Source organism: Delphinus delphis, chromosome 2, assembly GCF_949987515.2.
Source record: "Delphinus delphis chromosome 2, mDelDel1.2, whole genome shotgun sequence".
In the NCBI taxonomy this organism is placed as follows: Eukaryota; Metazoa; Chordata; class Mammalia; order Artiodactyla; family Delphinidae; genus Delphinus; species Delphinus delphis.
In genome coordinates, this window is record NC_082684.1 from 29,418,424 (window position 1) to 29,439,317 (window position 20,894).

The following is a 20,894-nucleotide window of genomic DNA, read 5'->3' on the forward strand; positions in this document are numbered from 1 at the left end:
CCATTTATTGAGTAGCATCCATTCCTCACTGATCTATAGTGAGGATCTGGTTTTTTGTTTTTTTTTTGGCCACACCACGTGGCTTGTGGGATCTTAGTTCCCCAACCAGGGATTGAACCCTGGCCCTCGGCAGTGAAAGCACCGAGTCCTAGCAACTGGACCGCCAGGGAATGCCCTACAGTGAGAATCTTAAGTCATATGTCATGTTCTGTATACGCATGGGCCTGTTTTTATGCTCTCTCTATTTGCCTATCCATGAGGCAGTACTACACTGTCTTTATTTACTGTAGCTTTGTAATAAATTTAGATGTCTGGTATGGTGAGGCCCCATCCCCCCACTTCATTATTCTTTAAAATTATCTTGATTTTTCTTCTCTCTGTTAGCCTATAAAATTCTGTGATTTTGTGTGTAGTACTGTAATACTGCTTGGTAATCAACACTTACTTATTGAATGAGTATAATGAACAACAGCTAGTTATGTTCTATAAAGCTTATGGACAACAACGTGTCACAAGTTAATATCAGTAAAAATATGACTCTTGACTTTTGAGAATACCACTAAAATACTTGGCTTTTCCTTGTGGAAATGTTTAATTAAATTACTTTGAAATTTAGGCTGGGTGTAATATTAAATATCTTGAATGCTCCCCCCACTCCCTGCCCCATTCCATACTCCCTTTGGTTACAGTTTTGGAAAGAGTAAGCAGGATTTTTGAAAAATTGTAGTTTAGACAAATAGTTTAAAACCACTTTAAAAGTCATGATAAATTTCACATGAAATTGATGAAACATGCTTTATGAGTATCTTTTACTTTAAAACTAGTTGTCTGTATAAGCTCCGTCATTTGGAATTTAGACCTGGAAAGGACATTCGTTTTCATTTACTTGAAAATACTCCATATTTTCATTTTATAGTGGATAAAGTTGAGTTCTATATCACACTGACTGAAAATTTTGTTTCCTATTTCCTAACTACCATTATCAAACATTGCAGTAGAACTCTGTAGTTCCTCATGTTCTAGCTGCATTGATCTTTTTAACCTCTTCTCCTTATATACCCTTTACTTTTTCCCTTTTTGTCTTTTCATTAAGGTTGTTTGGTCTGCTTTGAATGCTTTTTCTTTGTTGTCCTTCCAAGCCATAATAGAACCATCTCCTTACATGAGGGCTTTCTTATCACTTTCTCTACATTTTTTCTTTCTCTTTTGATTCTTTAGCACTTTATACCAATGTTATATGGCATATCGTCTGCTTTGCATTATAGTTAAGTTTACATTTTCCCCCCTAACTAGATTATGTACATACTGGGACCAGGATCCGTGTTACTTTGACTTATTCTTTGTAACTCCCACAGTTGCCTATCATAGTTTCTTGCATGTAGCTTCCATTTTCTTAATGAAAGTGTCAAATTAAAAGAGTTGGGAGGGGGACTTCCCCGGTGGCGCAGTGGTTAAGAATCCGCCTGCCAATGCAGGGGACATGGGTTTGAGCCCTGGTCCAGGAAGACCCCACATGCCGTGGAGCAACTAAGCTTACGTGCCACAACTACTGAGCCCGCTTGCCACAACTACTGAAGCCCGTGCGCCTAGAGCCCGTGCTCAGCAACAAGAGAAGCCACCGCAATGAGAAGCCCGTGCACCGCAATGAAGAGTAACCCCCGCTCGCCACAAGTAGAGAAAGCCTGCACGCAGCAACGAAGACCCAATACAGCCAAAAATAAATAAAATAAATAAATTAAAAAAAAAAAGAGTTGGGAGGAAATGGAGAGGAGGGGAGAGATGTTTAAGAACTGAGGAAAAAGTATAAAGCAGCAACTACGGGGAACTTTTAGAGCGATATTGAAACTGGGCGGGACCCTATGGGGCCCTCCCAGGCACAGAGGCCTTTCCCTGTCCCTGTTTCTTGTTTGTAGAAAAAAGGCTTTCAGTCTGCTAGACCTTCCCTGAGTTCCAAAGGGCAGATTCAAACAGTTGCTAATTGAGGGAGTGTAGGAATGCAGAAAGAAGCCCCAGTGCAATGATGGGCAGAGTCCTGGTTCTTCCTCAGAGGATGTGCATAGCAATTTGATACATACATACCTCTGAGTTCTATAGGAACTAAGGCCCCCCACCCAGGTGGAGTGTGGTAACTTCAGGCTAAGCATAAGCACGTGGACCCCAGACTGGTTGGAACCAGAGGCTGATGATTGAGATTCCTAGAACAACACCTGTTACCTCATCACCAACCACTCAGAGGAAGGTCACACACCCTGCAGCCCTCCCTGCAATTTTGCCTGTAAAACTTCTTCCCTGAAAACCATCAGGGAGTTAGGGCCTTTTGAGCATGAGCTGCCCCATCCTCCTTGCTTGGTCCTTGCAATAAATTTTTCTTCACTCCAAACTCCGATGTTTTGGTTTGTTTGGCCTCACTGTTTGTCAGGTGCACGAACTTGGTTGAAGTTGTTAAGTGTGAATTTATGACAATAACCATTCTGCCTGGATATGTTATCTTCTTCAAGATTCCACTGCTCTGTTGCAGTCTTGGAGAAGGTTAGCTGGAATTTTGCTAGGAGAGTGTGAAGGAGAGAGACATGGGAAACATTGAATTGAGTTCAAGGAGTGATTATATTGTTGGACTGTGAAATCTTAGTTGGATAAAAAAGAGAGGGACTTCCCTGGTGGTCCAGTGGTTAAGACTCTGTGTTTCCACTGCAGGGGGCACGGATTCAATTCCTGGTCAGGGAACTATGATCCTGCATGCCATTTGGCGAGGCCCCCCCCCCACCTAAAAAAAAAAAGGAGTGAAACCAGGAGATTGATAAGGACCAAGTGGAGACTTTCATAAATAGGTCCTCTCATTAAGCACTAAGAATTATTTCTTCTTTTTTTCCCCTTTTTGGCTGCTTTGGCTCTTTGTTGCTGTGCATGGGCTTTCTCTAGTTGCGGTGAGCGGGAACTACTCTTCATTGTGGTGTGTGGGCTTCTTATTGCGGTGGCTTCTCTTTGTTGCGGAGCACGGGCTCTAGGCACTCGGGCTTCAGTAGTTGCAGCACGTGCCTTAGAATGCATGGGCTTCAGTAGCTGCGGTGCATGGGCTCAGTAGTTCTGGTGCACGGGCCTAGTTGCTCCATGGCATGTGGATCTTCCCAGACCAGGGATCAAACCCATGTCCCTTGTGTTGGCAAGCGGATTCTTAACTACTGCACCACCAGGGAAGTCCTAAGAACTAAGAATTGTTTCTGACGGCCAGTTGAACAAGTGAGTTGGAAAGATCAAATCTTCTTTATTATGTCTTTCTCATTTATGTTCCAAATGACCAGAATTTGTGAAGACTTAACCACTTGGAACCTTCCATTCTAAATAGACAGTTTAAACCCACATTCTAGCTAGACTGAAGTGGGTGCGCACACGGACAGAGTTAGTGACCTATAGAGCTTTTTTTTAAAAAAAAAATTTATTTATTTATGTAGCTGTGCCGGGTCTTAGTCACGGCACACGGGATCTTGGGATCTTCGTTGTGGCATGGGGGATCTTTAGTTGTGGCATGCAGGATCTTTAGTCGCGGCATGTGGGATCTAGTTCCCTGACCAGGGATCAAACCCGGGCCCCTGCATTGGGAGTGCGGAGTCGTAGCCACTGGACCACCAGGGAAGTCCCTATAGAGCTTACGACTGTGATTTCAAACATGACATTTTTTTTTTAAACATCTTTATTGGAGTGTAATTGCTTTACAATCGTGTGTTAGTTTCTGCTTTATAATAAAGTGAATCAGTTATACATATACATATGTTACCATATCTCTTCCCTCTTGCGCCTCCCTCCCTCCCTCTCACCCTCCCTATCCCACCCCTCTAGGTGGTCACAAAGCAGCAAGCTGATCTCCCTGTGCTATGGGGCTGCTTCCCACTAGCTATCTATTTTACGTTTGGTAGTGTATATATGTCCATGCCACTCTCTCACTTTGTCACAGCTTACCATTCCCCCTCCCGATATCCTCAAGTCCATTCTCTAGTAGGTCTGTGTCTTTATTCCCGTCTTGCCCCTAGGTTCTTCATGACCTTTTTTTTTTCTTAGATTCCATATATATGTGTTAGCATACAGTATTTGTTTTTCTCTTTCTGACTTACTTCACTCTGTATGACAGACTCTAGGTCCATCCACCTCACTACAAATAACTCAATTTCGTTTCTTTTTATGGCTGAGTAATATTCCATTGTATATATGTGCCACATCTTCTTTATCCATTCATCTGTCGATGGACACTTAGGTTGCTTCCATGTCCTGGCTATTGTAAATAGAGCTGCAATGAACATTTTGGTATATGACTCTTTTTGAATTATGGTTTTCTCAGGGTATATGCAGTAGTGGGATTGCTGGGTCATATGGTAGTTCTATTTTTAGTTTTTTAAGGAACGTCCATACTGTTCTCCATAGTGGCTGTATCAATTTACATTCCCACCAACAGTGCAAGAGGGTTCCCTTTTCTCCACACCCTCTCCAGCATTTATTGTTTCTAGATTTTTTGATGATGGCCATTCTGATGGGTGTGAGATGATATCTCATTGTAGTTTTGATTTGCATTTCTCTAATGATGAATGATGTTGAGCATTCTTTCATGTTTGTTGGCAATCTGTATATCTTCTTTGGAGAAATGTCTATTTAGGTCTTCTGCCGGTTTTTGGATTGGGTTGTTTGCTTTTTGATATTGAGCTGCGTGAGCTGCTTGTAAATTATGGAGATAATTCCTTTTTCAGCTGCTTCATTTGCAAATATTTTCTCCCGTTCTGAGGGTTGTCTTTTCGTCTTGTTTATGGTTTCCTTTGCTATGCAAAAGCTTTGAAGTTTCATTAGGTCCCATTTGTTTATTTTTGTTTTTATTTCCATTTCTCTAGGAGGTGGGTCCAAAAGGATCTTGCTGTGATTTATGTCATAGAGTGTTCTGCCTATGTTTTCCTCTAAGAGTTTGATAGTGTCTGGCCTTACATTTAGGTCTTTAATCCATTTTGAGTTTACTTTTGTGTAAAACATGACATATTTTAAAGTCTTAAAAAAATCTTTTTTGTCTATTTGATAAATACAGATATTTATCAATATGAATATTTATTATTTATCAAATCAACTTCCTTTGTTAACTCCTACTTCCTATAAATAGGACATAGGAAAATAATTTCCTCTGATAAATAAATAATTTCCTCTGGATCTATTTAGGATCTTTCTATGAAGTTTGTGACATAAGATCTAAACTTACTTTTCCTTAAAACCATTAAACAACTTATTCATTTTTGGTATAGTCTTTTTAAAAAACAGGTTGGCAGGTTCTTATATATAGTTAAACATACAGTTAACATAATAATCCAGTAGTTCTACTCCTAGGTATTTACTCAAGTGAAATGAAAACTTGTAGTCACACACAAATCTATATGCTAATGCCCCAAACTGGAAACAAACCCAGATGAACCTCAGCTGGTGAATTGATAAACTTTGGTACATTCATAAAAATGGAGTACTATTTGGCAGTGCAGGCAACAACATGGATGGGTATCAAATGCATTATGCTAAATGAAAGAAGCCAGACTCAAAAGACCATACTGTATGGTTCCATTTTAATGTTACTTTAGAATAAACATAACTAAAGGGACAGAAAACTGACTAGTGGTTGCCAAGGTGTGGGGGGGATGGTTTAACTACACAGGGTAGGAGGGAGTTTTTTGTGGTGTTCTATATTGTCTGTTAACTGTTATATATCTTGACAGTGGTGGTGTTTACATGACTATGTGTTTTTCAAACTCAGAAGTGTACACTTAAAAGTGAACTTTAGTGTATATAAATTATACCTCAGTTAAAGTTCTAGCATGTAATATGTTACCATACTAAAAAGTATTTTGGAAAACTGTCTCAAGAAAATGTTGTTTTATTTTTAGATTTTGCATATGTAACTTTTTGGGAGGAGAGAGCTGTAGACAGGCATTATTGGCATTTATAAAATTCTTTGAAGCTCTAGAAAATGCATACATGATGAATTTGTCTGCATTTAGCAAACATTCTTACCATAAGTTTAAAACAATGTTACAATGTTACAATTAGTAAAGCCCTAGAGACTTATAGTGTTTGTTTTACAGGTAAAGATGAAGCCTAGTTTAGGTTAGCTAAAGTCACATAGCTAGTTAGTGGCAGAAGTAGGTCTAGAATTTAAATGGTGGGTTACTGATTTGATGCTTGTTTTACCAAAACACTTTTTATTCGAGTTATTCTTTCTAGAGACTATTTTAAATGGCCGTTCAGAACCTTTCAATTGTGTCATCTTTAAGCTGGAAACCACAACCTTCTTAGTGGTAGGAAAGTCCTGTGTCTGGTTGATAATAGGAAGGCTGAATTTGAGAGATACTACATCACTTATAGTTTGTGTAGGCATAGTCAACACATTTAGTTATAAAGACAGTTTGCTTTAACCGTGGGAAACTGGATGCTAGATTTTGGAGTTGTCAAAGGCTATCATTTAGAAATAGGTTTTTGCCACTTCATTGCATTTAAAAAAATAATCTTTTCAGATTATCGTGATTATTGGTTTGTTGGGAAGGTAGAAAAGGTTTAAGAGTGTTAGGTTTTTCCTGGTTACCTTAAGTAATGAGGATTTATCTTATAAATACTGAGATGTAAGAGAAAGCCCTGGAAACGGTCTTAATAGTTACACTTTCAGGAAATAGATAATGGAATGTCATTCAGACTATAACAGCAGCTTTAGTTGTCTTTTTTTTAAAAAAATATTTATTTATTTATTTGGCTGTGCCAGGTCTTAGTTGCAGCACATGGGATCTTCGTTGTGGTGTGCGGGATCTTTAGTTGCGGCGTGCGGGATCTTTAGTTGCGGCATGCGGGATCTTTTAGTTGTGGCATGTGGGATCTTTTAGTTGTGGCACGTGGGATCTTTTAGTTGTAGCATGCAGGCTCTTAGTTGTGGCATGCGGGATCTAGTTCCCTGACCAGGGATCGAACACTGGTCCTCTGCATTGGGAGCACAGAGTCTTAACCGCTGGACCACCAGGGAAGTCCCTTTAGTTGTCTTCTATTCTTGAGTCTCAGCTAACTTTCCTTGTCCCTCTTGTGTTCACCTCCCTCCTTGTACAGTAGTTTCACACTTGCCTTTGGACCCCAGTTCTAGAACCAGACTTAGAGTTCCTGCCCCTCAGAGATATTGGTGATACTGTGGATATTGCAGACCCAGTCACAGACCTACCAGGTGGCCTGGTTTCTTTCTTGGTTTTGAAGCTGTGTCTGTATCCTGCAACCTTCCTGGGGGTTATTTCCTGTAACCCATAACCTCAGGCAGAGTTGGCAGTTGTTTTCTTTATAAGAGAGCCCTACCCAGCCCTAGCTCTGGCCTAGCTCTGATAAGCCCTCTGTCTCATATGGAGCACTTTTAGTCCCTGTTCCCCAGGGAAGCCAAAGTCCCAGCTGCCACCGCCTGTTTCTAGACCAGGAACCCAGTGGGCCTCTGGTTTCAGCACCACATCATTTTGCATCTCTGTTCCTTATCACTGCCTGAGAGATATTTATATTGTTTTTTGAGCCAGCTATGCCTTGTTTGTTTATTCTTTTAATTAATTAATTTTTAACAAATTTATTTTTTTTATTTTTGGCTGTGTTGGGTCTTTGTTGCTGTGTGCAGGCTTTCTCTAGTTGTGGTGAGCGGGGGTTACTCTTCACTGTGGTGCGTGGGCTTCTCATTGTGGTGGTTCTCTTGTTGCAGAGCACGGGCTCTAGGCGAGCGGGCTTCTGTAGTTGTGACACACAGGCTTTAGCAGTTGTGGCGCACAGGCTCTAGTGTGCAGGCTCAGTAGCTGTGGCACATGGGCTTAGTTGCTCTGAGGCATGTGGGATCTTCCCAGACCAGGGTTCGAACCTGTGTCCCCTGCACTGGCAGGCGGATTCTTAACCACTGCGCCAAGTCCTGCATTGTTTGTTTATGTATTTGATACGTTTATATATTGATTGTTATTTGGGTGAATTTACTGTACCACCTTGAGAAGCCTTTTACACACTTGTATATAAATTCTTAGAACAATACCTAGCATAAAGTCAGTTCTCTATATACGGGAGCTGTTGTATGTTCAGGTGAGTCCTAGAATTCCTTGTTGATTTCTGTGTTTAGACAGTGTGTGTGTGTGTGTGTGTATACACACACACACACACACACACACACACACACACACATATATAGTGTGTGTATATATATAGTGTGCATTATATATATGTAGTGACCCCAAAACACTTGTCAGTCATTATTTGAAATTTCTGCAAATGTGTCTGGGGATTATGGTATGTTTTGAGGCTTTTTGGTGGGACATTTAAATTGAATTTTAATCTGTGTTTTGGCAAGCTTGAATTGGAAATTTTTCAGGAGGAATTACAAATTTTTTTTCAATGTAATAAAGTGCTGAAGTGCTTTATTCTTTGTGTTTGTGGTAGTCCAGTAATTGATATTCTTTTAAGCTCTATTGCATGTACTTTCCATTAGCTACTAGTCAAAAAGTCAGTGCAGTATGTGAGAAGATCATAGAGATTATGGAAGTTATAACGGAGTGAATTATAAGTCAGGAAAGGGAATGTTAAAAGTGTGCATGAGAGAGGAAAAAGGGTGGTTTGAGGGAGAGGTTTTGGCTTTGACAAGCATAGTTACGCTGAGGTAAAGATCCTCTTTGGGAAAGAGGAACAAAAAGGAGGGATAAAATATTATGACAGATTTCCAGTTTGTGTGTTTAGGTATAACTAATATGCTTGAATATTGTAACCCCTAAAGCCTTCATTCTAGTCTGTTAAACTTTACCCATGAATTCAGAAGCATAAATTAAAAATTTTTTTCTTTTAAAAGAGAAATGTCAGTTAAATTATTCTTTCTTCTTGGATTTTGGGTTTGAATTAGTGGAAGGGTGAGTCTGATAGATCATCAGCTACTACTGTTTTTAAGGTTATGCCGAATCGATTATTCTGCCCTTTAGAGATGTGTCTAAGATGGTGCTTGCTGATAAATGATCTTACTTCCTTATTTCTTCAGCTGAAATAATAAGACACACTACTTCCTTTTTCCTCTTGTATCAAGCCCTGATGCAAGGGCTTTTATTTTTGTCTTATGTTGTAAACTATTGTGCACATATAGGTATTTGGAACCAAGAAAGTGGTTCAAAGTAAGAAGCATGGCACAATACCATTTAGAGTCTTAATCTACTGGTCATGAATGAAAACTAATTCAATATGTCATCCCATCATGTAGTCATTCTCAGGTGAACTTTAGATATGTGTTTCAGAGAGGACTGATCCAGCTGTTGACTACGTTAGTGGTATTTTGCTTAAGTTGAGATTTTTAAAGAGTTCTTAATGGTTATGCATTTCTCCCCAAACTGAAAGTTTTTAAAAAAGACTTCATTAACTCTTTAATTGTCAGAATCTGTGGGGGGATTCTGAAGTGTTTGATTCAGTAGAAGATTCATTAGGATTCTGATCCAGAATCTTTCTGATATTAGGAAATAATTAGACACTATATGTCATGGTAACTGCTAAAAGTTTACTTTTTTCTTTTTAAGTATTTTTCTTTTTCTTTTTCAATATGAGACAAGACTGTTAACATTTTAAAATTTCTCATAGGGCTTCCCTGGTGGCGCAGTGGTTGAGAGTCTGCCTGCTGATGCAGGGGACACAGGTTCGTGCCCCAGTCCAGGAAGATCCCACATGGCGCGGAGTGGCTAGGCCTGTGAGCCATGGCTGCTGAGCCTGCACGTCCAGAGCGTGTGCTCCGCAATGGGAGAGGCCACAACAGTGAGAGGCCTGTGTACCGCAAAAAAAAAAAAAAAAAAAATTCTCATATTGAGAAATAACTGACATATGTAGTATAAGTGCAACTATCTGTCATATATCAAAATAGATTGAGGCTATATATTGACACTTCTGTTGTACTGAGTGATGAATTTCCTTTGATCTGTATTGCCATATTGGGCCTTTGTGAAGCAGATACTAGTTTGAGGGAAAGACGCAGGATTTGAAATCAGAGGGCTTAAAGTCCTGTCTCTGTCAGTTTATTAGCTCTGTGACTTTGAGCTTTTTTTAAAAAAATTTAATTAATTAATTAATTTATTTTTGGCTATGTTGGGTCTTTGTTGCTGCGCGCAGGCTTTCTCTAGTTGCGGTGAGCGGAGGCTACTCTTCGTTGAGGTGCGCAGCCTTTTCATTGCAGTGGCTTCTCTTGTTGCAGAGCACGGGCTCTAGGTGCGCGGGCTTCAGTAGTTGTGGCACACGGGTTCAGTAGCTGTGGCTCATGGGCTCTAGAGCGCAGGCTTAGTAGTTGTGCCACATGGGCTTAGTTGCTCCATGGAATATGGGATCTTCCTGGACCAGGGCTCGAACCTGTGTACCCAGCATTGGCAGCGGATTATTAACCACTGCGCCACCATGGAAGCCCCGACTTTCACCTTTTTATTTATTTATTTATTTTTTGCGGTACGCGGGCCTCCCACCGCTGTGGCCTCTCCTGCTGTGGAGCACAGGCTCCGGACGCACAGGCTCAGCGGCCATGGCTCATGGGCCCAGCCGCTCCGCAGCATGTGGGATCCTCCTGGACTGGGGCACGAACCCGTGTCCCCTGCATCGGCAGGCGGACCCTCAACCACTGCGCCACCAGGGAAGCCCTGACCTTTTTAGATTGTTTTCCTTATAAGTAATTTGAAAAGAATAATGATATCTGTCCCATAGAATTGCTATAAATATTAAAATTAAAAATGTTTTGTGATCTACAACATAATCTTTCTTACAGTGTTTTTCAGTTGTGATATTTGTTGTATTTTAGCCAGATAGCAATACTGTCCTTAAGGATTGCCATCATTTGGGTGAAAAGACTGCCAACTTTTGGTTTGATGTATCAGTTGTATTTAAGGCAAATATCCTTAGGTTTTTGCCTGCCTTTATATTTTCCCTAACAATAAATTCTTCACCTTATGAGGATTCCTCCTTTGCCAAAGTTAGAAATTGGTTAGACTTTATCATTTACATTCAGCTTCGTGATGTCATGTAAAATAAGGGGCGTCTAGAATCCAAATTGGGACCTAGCCTTTCTCAAAGTCACCGGTTCTCAATGGAGTAAGTACTTCCCCTATGATGTGCTTGGATCTTTGAGTGTGCACCTTTGGTTGCCACAGTGATTAAGGTGGGGTAGGTGCAGCATTGGCATTTAGTGAGCAGGACTCAGGAATGCCATACATCTCACAAGGTATGAGACAGTTGTGCATGAATTTTGAACATTTCCCCAGACCTTCTTAAGGGTGAAAAACCTGTTTGTACTTATCTGATCCTAGTTCTGTTTTACATTTAAACACAAAGTGGTTTTTTGCATGGCTTTAATAGACACTGAATTTTCCAGGAATGTAATTCCTGGGTAAATGGAGAGCAAATTGTACTTTGTTTTGTTCAGAACTACAATGAGTTGTTAACTGTTTTGGAAAATCATATTACCAATGGCATTGCCCCTTGTGGTATTTGATTTCCCAACACAGCTCATTTGTGTCAGTCTTCATTTGTAGCTGTCATGTTCATGGCATTTCTTTTCTTTTTTGTATTTATTTATTTATTTTGGCTGTGCTGAGTCTTAGTTGCAGCATGAGGGATCTTCATTGTGGCATGCGGACTTCTTAGTTGCAGCATGCAGACTCTTAGTTGCGGCATGTGAACTCTTAGCTGCAGCATGCATGTGGGATCTAGTTCCCCAACCAGGGATCAAACCCAGCCCCCTTGCACTGGGAACACGGAGTGTTACCCGCTGGACCACCAGGGAAGTCCCTGTTCATGGCATTTCTGTGTGTGGGAGCAAGTGTCTATTTTCTTATTAATATGAATTTTAGGATGGTTATACTGGTACATTTACATATTAAAATATTATATTAAAAATTACTTTTTTCCCCTCTTATATTACATTAGGCATTATCTTTTTAAAAATTTTTTATTTATTTTATTTATTTATTTTTGGCTGCATCAGGTCTTTGTTGCCGCGTGGGCTTTCTCTAGTTGTGGCAAGCAGGGGCTACTCTTCGTTGTGGTGCACAGGCTTCTCATTGCAGTGGCTTCTCTTGTTGCAGAGCACAGGCTCTAGGCCCGCAGTCTTCAGTAGTTGTGGCTCATGGGCTCTAGAGCACAGCCTCAGTAGTTGTGGCGCACGGGCTTAGTTGCTCCAAGGCATGTGGGATCTTCCCGGACCAGGGCTCAAACCCATGTCCCCTGCACTGGCAGGCGGATTCTTAACCACTGCGCCACCTGGGAAGCCCTAGACATTATCGTAATTTTTAAAAACTGAGGATAGGTAAGTTACCTACTTGCGTTTCATTTCAGATTTATGCTTTCAAAACAAAAAACTTTTGTTTTAGTGGGGTTTCAGGATGGAGCCTATATTTAATGCAAGTTTATGTGCCCTTTGCAGGGAGAGATAGGAGTTCCATGTTGACTTTCATTATTGATGTCTGTCCTTCCCTTTCCTTTTCTTCCCTCTCCCTTCGTTTTCTGTTTTCCCTTCCCATTATGAACTATTTGATATATAGATTAGAATATGGTACTGTGTATTTAAGTAATGAGGCATATAATGAAACCAATACCTGTAAACCCACCACCCATCTCAAGAAAAAGAACATTACCAATGTTGTTGGTATATTTCTCCTTGTTTTCCATCTACTTGTCTTTCCACCAGGGATGAAACTATTCAGGATTTTGTTTTGGAGTGTTTACTTATCATTCCCTTCCTTTTTTTAAAAGTTTACCACATTTGCATGTATTTCAAAAATATATTGTTTAGTTTTATTTATTTTTTAACTCTAAAAATAGAACCATGGTGTATGTATATTCTTGCTTGCTTTGGCTAATCAACATTATGTTTTTGTTTTTGTTTTTGTTTTTTTGCGGTACGTGGGCCTCTCACTGTTGTGGCCTCTCCCATTGCGGAGCACAGGCTCCGGACGCGCAGGCTCAGCGGCCATGGCTCACGGGCCCAGCCGCTCCGTGCATGTGGGATATTCCCGGACCAGGGCACGAACCCGTGTCCCCTGCGACCACTGTGCCACCAGGGAAGCCCTGTTTTAACCATTTTTAAGTGTACAGTTCAGTGGCATTCAGTACATTCACATTGTTGTGCAACCATCACCACCATCTATCTCTAGAACTTTATCTTTCCAAACTCAAACTCTGTACCCGTTAAACATTAACTCCCCATTCTCCTCTTCCCTCAGCCCATGGCAACCTCCATTCTTCTCTCTGCCTCTACAAATTTGACTACTCTGAATATCTCATATACATGGAATTATACAATATTTGTCCTTTTGTATCTGGCTTTATTTCACTTAGTGTAATTTCTTCAAGGTTAATCCATGTTGCAGCATTTATCAGAACATTGCTTTTTTTTTTAAATTTTATTTTTTTATAAAGCAGGTTCTTATTAATTATCTATTTTATACATGTTAGTGTGTATATGTCAATCCCAATCTCCCAATTCATCCCACCACCACCAACCCGCCCTCCCCCCCCACTTTCCCACCTTGGTGTCCATACGTTTAGAACATTGCTTTTTAAGGCTGAATAACATTCCATTGTATGTCTATTTGGAATAATATTCCATTGTATGTACATTTTGTTTATTCATTAACCTATCACCGGACACATGGATTGTTTCCATCTTTTGGCTCTTGTGACTAATGCTACTGTGAACATTGGTGTACAAATACCTGTTTGAGTCCTTCTTTCAATTTTTTTAGGTATATACCATATGGAATTGCTGGATCATATGGTAATTCTACGTTTAATTTTTTGAGGAATGGCCATACATTTTACTGGTTTTCTTTTACATCTATAATTTATTATAGATGTATTTTTAATCAATAATTATAGATCTGTTTTTATCATTTTTGACAGCTACATAGGGTTTCAGGGTATGGATATGTCATGGTTTATTTGTAGACATTTCTACTGTTAACAATTCTTGCTATTATAAGCAATATTATGGTTGATTCATCAAATATTTATTGAACACCTGCCATATGCTAGGCATATGTAATGGCTCTTCTCTACACACATATTTGCACACATCCATTTATTTAGAATAAATTTTTTAGAAGTGGGGCTGTTTTGTCAAAGGATAGGCATATTTTGAAATTTGATTATTTTCCTAAAAGTTTTTATAAACTATTTTAAAATATAGTACCTTCAGACTATACTACAAAGCTATAGTCATCAAAACAGTATGGCACTGGCACAAAAATAGAACTATAGTCCAATGGAACAGGATAGAAAGCCCAGAAATAAACCCACGCACCTATGGTCAATTAACCTATGACAGAGGAGGCAAGACTCTACAATGATGGAAAAACAGTTTCTTCAACAAATGGTGATGGGAAAACTGGACAGCTACATGTAAAAACTTGAAATTGAGATCATTCTTTAACACTGTACACAAAAATAACCTCAAAATGGATTAAAAACCTAAGTGTGAGACTGGACACTATAAAACTCCTAGAGGAAAACATAGGCAGAACACTCTCTGACAAAAATAACAGCAATATCTTTTCTGATCTGTCTCCCAGAGTAATGGAAATAAAATAAAAAATAAACAGATGGGACCTAATTAAACTCAAAAGCTTTTGCACAGCAAAGGAAACCATAAACAAATGAAAAGACAACCCAGAGATTGGGAAGAGTATTTGCAAATGATGTGACTGACAAGGGATTAGTCTCCAAGATCTACAAACAGCTCCTGTGGCTTAATATCATCAAAACAAACAACCCAATCAAAAAATGGGCAGAATACCTAAATAGACATTTTTCCAATAAGACATACGAATGGCCAAGAGGCACATGTAAAGATGTTCAGTATTGCTAATGATTAGAGAAATGCAAATCAAAACTACAAAGAGACATCACCTCACACCAGTCAAAATGGCTATCATCAAAAAATCCACAAAGAATAAATACCGGAGAGGGTGTGGAGAGAAGGGGACCCTCCTACACTGTTGGTGGGAATGTAAATTGGTATAGCTACTATGGAGAACAGTATGGAGGTTCCTTAAAAATGAAAAATAGAGCTACCATATGACCCTGAAATCCCACTCCTGGGCATCTGTCTGGAGAAAAACATGGTCCGAAAGGATACATGCACCCCCAATGTTCCTTGCAGCGCTGTTTACAATAGCCAAGACATGGAAGCAACCTAAATGTCCATCGACAGAGGAATGGATAACGAAGATGTGGAACATATAGACAATGGAATATTACTCAGCCATAAAAAAGAGTGAAATAATGCCATTTGCAGCAACATGGTTGGACCTAGAGATTGTCGTACTGAGAGAAGTAAGTCAGACACAGAAAGACAAATATTGTATGATATCGCTTATATGCAGAATCTAAAAAACAGAAACAGACTCACAGACTTAGAGAATGAACTTATGGTTACAGGGGGGCAGGGGGAAGGGTGGAGGGAAGGGATGGTTAGGGAGTTTGGGATTGACATGTACACACTGCTACATTTAAAAAGGATAACCAACAAGGACCTACTGTATAGCCCAGGGAACTCTGCTCAATGTTATGTGACAGCCTGGATGGGAGGGGAGTCTCGGGGAGAATGGATATGTGTATATGTATGTCTGAGTCGCTTTGCTGTGCACCTGAAACTATCACAACATTGTTAATTGGCTATACTCCAATATAAAATAAAAAGTTAAAAATAAAATGCAAAAAAAATATATATATAGTTCCAATAATAGTGAATAGGAGTGCCAGATTCCCCATACCTTATAAAACACTGGGTTTTATTGATCATTTTCGTATTTGTCAAGAAATTATAGTAATTTGCATCTCTTTGGTCGCTACTAGTGAAGTTGAACAGCTTGTGCTTATTATTTTGTTTCTTTTTTTGTCAGTTGGTATTCATGTATTTCTGCTCCTGTCTTTTTATTAATTTGTAAGAGCTCCTTATACACTAAGGATAGTAAACCTTTGTTTTATATTGTAGATATTTTCCCAATTTGTCATTTGTCTTTTAATTTTTCTTCATAATGTCTTTTGCAGTGTAGATGTTTTACATTTTTATAGTCAGTTTTATTAGTCCTTTACTATTTCTGTTTTGGCCCGTTGTTCTGGTGGTCTTGGCCCACCCTGATTTAATATTTTTTATATATATATATATGTATAAAATTGAGAGATTTCTAGAAAATGTTTTTTTAGAAATAGAAATCTCTGCATGAACTGATTAAATCTGTTTTGAATTAACTCTGATATTGTAAGTAGTTTGGGAAAATGAAATGTAAAAGGCAGGTGAGGAATCAAAACTTTATTTTAACCTTTTTTTTTTTTTTGGATGAAAATCTTCATAGAGATTGATGAAAACTTTTCCAAACCAATACTTAACTTGCCATAGAAAACATAGTACATATTGAACCTAATTTGCTTTTTATTGATCTCTAAGGGTTTGGGATGTATTTTCTTGTTAATTTAGATATGTAGGATATAGTAGATGGGAGAAATGATACACTAACCTCATGAGATATTCTACAGTCTACTTGCTCTAAAAATTTCTTGCATTATGTGTCATCATTAGAGGTTGTTGACGAGGATGCTGCCTCGGTTGGTATTCTGCTCTTTGTCTTTGTAGCCACTTTTGCCTATATCTCATTCCTTGAGACCTTTGATTACTTTTAATCCTGATCTCTTCTTTTCTATATCTTGTTGCTATATCTGGTTCCTGATTTTTTTTGTCTTTTCCATACCTTTATTCATTTCTTTTCCTTTTGTTTCTTTTCTCTGTTTCAACAAGAGCTAGATAAGGATCGAAAGAACTTATTTCTTCTGGTTTTAAAAAAATTAATCATACCATGTAATCTTTAATTTTTATGTACAGATTCTGCCCAGCAGTGTGTAAATTTTAGGCTTCCTTAAATTCTGAGTGCATAACTCTTCTGGACAGTTGAACTTGCTAGCTACCTAGATGATAGTGGAGGATGTATTGATATACGTAGAGGAAGTATTATAGTCTTTTGACCTAGAATATAATAATGAAATACAGTAATATTAATAATTATGTAATGATTTGATTAAAATGTTGTTGAGTCTTATGAACTTAATCATGAACCTGCCTTGTGACCTCGATCAAATCCTTTAAAGTGTTATATTTTTCCTTTTTTAAATTTAGGTGATCTCATATTTTAGCTTCCCTTACCTTAGGTAGAATTTTGCTTACATAGCAAATGGAAGAGCCAAAGAGTTAAGAGTTGGAGGACTTTAGGGATCATCTGCTATCTATTTTGTTCCCTTTACAAATATTTGCCTGGCACTGTTTTGGTTTTGAGGATACAATGAAGCCCCTGGCTTCATGGAGTTTACAATCTTTTATGAAAAGGTTAGGAAGAAACTATGTAGTCTTATTTAAAGATTCCTTATTTCATTTTGGTAGCTTTCAGTATGCTCAAAAGAAAAAGGATCTGGTCCCTTATATGCCAGATAGGAAGTGAGGAACTGTAAAGCAGGAGAAAGAGACCCTGAATGAGTGAACAAGGACAGTGCCTCTCAAATTTTTCTATGTGTATCAATCACCTGAGGATCTTGTTAAATTGCAGATTCTTAGCCAATAGGTCTAAGGTAGGGCCTGAGATTCTGCAATTCTGACAAGCTTCTGGGTGCTGCTTCTGTTACCAATCTGTGAACCACACTTTGTGTAGCAAGGAATTAGTGTATAAATAAGAGAAAAGAAGAATAGCCTGCTACCATTTTGAGAGGAGTGATTTGGGGCCATGCAGCACAGACTTGGAATTCTGAGCAGCACATCACTCAGAACTTGGCCTTGGTGAAGTGAAATGATAAGAGCTGTTAATGTTCATATACAAAGAAGGGGTATTAAGGAGGTAATCAACTGAGGTTGGATAGTGGGTGGGTCTAAAACCTTTGAAAAGATACTAGGCGGTGAAAGAGATGAGGATCTTCAGGTATGATAAAAGTAAATATCGAGTCAGAGAAACAAAATTTGTTAAGAGTTAGGTATTGACTAGGAGGACTTAGTTTGTAATTGGGAAGATTTTCTCTCTTTATACTTACTCTAATTGGCATAGTGATTCTAGTAAAAAAAAAAGTAAAAATAAGTGTTTGTTTTTTTTTCTTTAAATAGCATAATTTTTTCCATAGGCATATTCTGTGTGGAGAGTATGTCAAATTTCTTTGTTTGGGCTTCCCTGGTGGTGCAGTGGTTGAGAGTCTGCCTGCCGATGCAGGGGACACGGGTCCGTGTCCCGGTCCGGGAAGATCCCACATGCTGTGGAGCAGCTGGGCCCGTGAGTCATGGCCGCTGAACCTGCGCGTCCGGAGCCTGTGCTCCCCAATGGGAGAGGCCACAACAGTGAGAGGCCCGCGTACCGCAAAAAAAAAAAAAAATTCCTTTGTTTTACAGATCTGAATAAGCTTAAATGTGATTAAGTTGCCCTTCTCTGATCTGTTCCTCTGGTGACAGCTACTTGGAGCATAATCAACCTGGGAATTCATTTATCTTCACAGAATTAGCAGAAGACTCTTAATCTTGGAGGTGGTATAAAATGTCCAGTGGGTATCAAGCATTTAATAGAGAAAAATTTGGCAAGCCAAATTTTTGAACCAGCAACCTTTTATTTAGTCTTATGAATTCACAATGCTAGTGTTTCCTGTTGTGGTTTTAGAAGTTTAGATTTTTTTTTTCCCCTTTCTGGTACTATTTTAAAAGTAACATATTTTCATGTATCCTCTTTAATATAACACCTAGTTTGTTCCAATCTGAAGATATTGGGGAATTACTACTAACATCCATAATTTATTATGGCTCTTTGTTTTAGTGTCATTGGAACATGTTGGTTTCCTTTTAAAATATTGGGTTGGCCAAAAAGTTAGTTTGGGTTTTCCGTAAGGAAAAACCCGAACGAACTTTTTGGCCAACCCAATAGTTATAATATTGTAAGGAGACTTAGTTATTGTACTGTTATGTAGGCAGAAAGATGTGGAATGTAATCATGGACAAAATCTCAGTGTTCCTTTAATTGTATTAGTTCATTATGATTAAATGAACCACATGTCAAGTTTTTTCGCTAGTTACATACCCAGTGCGATTTCTGGCATATTTGAAAAGCGTTTGCTGCACCTATTGTTATTTCAGTATTTCGTTCTCTTTTAACATAACTGTTAAAACTGAAAGTAAAACATTAAAAGCATTATAGTCTGTTCTAGAATCAGGCCAAGGAAGAAATTAAGTAAAACACATTATAGGCTAAAAATATATTTGCGAATTACATCTGAAATTGTTTTGTTAGAGCATCTACTGGAAATGAAATTCAGCTGTTCTTATTCTGTGGGTTTTAAAAAATGTAGTTATCTGGGGACTTCCCTGGTGGTCCAGTGGGTAAGACTCCTCACCCCCAGTGCAGCAGGCCGGGGTTCGATCCCTGGTTGGGGAACTAGATCCTGCATGCATGCTGCAACTAAGACGCCTGCATGCCGAAACTAAGATCCGGCTCAGCCAAAATAAATAAAATAAATTTAAAAATAAATAAAAAATAAAAATGTAAATATCTCAAAGTAGGTGTCCATACAAAATAAGTTTCTAACGTTTTCCAGTTTTTAACCCAGTTTTCCTTTAGAACCATATAAGCCTTTCCTATATATTCTGAAAACTCAAGATAGTAATACCTGGAAATGTAATTGAAATATGAAATAAATGAAAAAGTAATGTAAATGTAAAGTAAATGAGAAAGAAAATACAGATAAGTCTAACACTGAAAGAATTAAATTTAAGAATAAAATTAGGGTGTGACTTGTTAATATTACCTCACCACGTTGGTGTGTATTTGAGCCTTTGAGGGCAGGAACTATATTATATATTTGTGTTTAGCGCACATATTAAAGGACTCTTTGTTTAGTTTTTTTTTTAAGACTCATTAGGAGCATATGTTTCTAGTTCTGGTAAAATCTGTTTTGTTTTTTCTTAGTTATTTAGTTAAAGAAAAATAAAAAGAGGAGTCTGGAGTCATGCAGCCTGATTTTTTTTCTTTAATCCCAACCCTACTGCTTAGTAGTTTTGTGATGTTGGAAGTAACTTGACTTCTCTGTGCCTCAGTTTTTCTGGTTATAAAATTATTGATAGTCCATTTCATAAGTATTGTTGTTAGGATTAAGTGAGATAATTAATCCACGGAAAATGCTTTGAAGAGTTTTGGCACACAGTAAGTATTCAATAAATGTTAGTTGCTGCTAGTCTTTTTATTTGGGAACACCACTATTGCATTGTCTATGATGAATTTATTTTGCTTTTTAAAACAGGCATGCATATCCAGGTTCTAATAGGACAGGTTTGGGTGCTTAACATATACACTTAAAATTAGTTTTGAATAAAAATCTTAAGAATTTTTACTTTCAGCTACTATAACTTTAATTCCTGTATAAAAAAAGAGAGAGAAGCCATTCATTCAATAAGTCATTTTTTCCTAATAAACTTTATTGATACCTGTTCTTTATAAGGCATTGTACTAGGTGCTAGGAATGTAAAATGGAGCAAACTTGGGTGTGTCCTTCAGTTGTTCAGAGGCTAGTAGAGAAAGGTACCACTGAGTGTAAATCAGTGTTGTAAATAACCCCTTTTGTGCCAGCTCATTAATACATGATACATTTTTATTTTGTCTTCAGGAAGGTATATAAGCCAAATTTGTGGGTGGATTGGCCCTTTATTTTTAGCATCTTGTCATATTTACCACAACTCAGTGGTATCTGTAATCATTCCTGTTTTGCAAATGTGGAAATTTGCAAATTGAGGTTCAAAGAGGTAGTTTCCTCATACAGCTACAAAACTCAGTCCAAAATCCTACTTAATTTAAAAACTCATTCATTTTACTGTTCTA

The 20,894-nt window shown here is 38.4% G+C and overlaps 1 protein-coding gene across 12 annotated transcripts in view; it reads left to right on the forward strand.

Moving 5' to 3' along the window:
- Positions 1-20,894, forward strand: part of NUMB (NUMB endocytic adaptor protein) — a 174,007-nt gene that overhangs the window by 12,334 nt on the left and 140,779 nt on the right. The window contains exon 1 of one of the 12 annotated variants that reach the window (XM_060004255.1): positions 13,685-15,342. The exons of 10 other annotated variants lie outside the window; for them this stretch is intronic. The gene's annotated coding sequence lies outside the window, so the exon portion shown is untranslated. Of the gene's footprint in view, positions 1-13,684; positions 15,343-18,563; positions 18,577-20,894 lie in introns of those variants that run through there. One more of the 12 variants, XM_060004256.1, reaches the window with a different exon arrangement.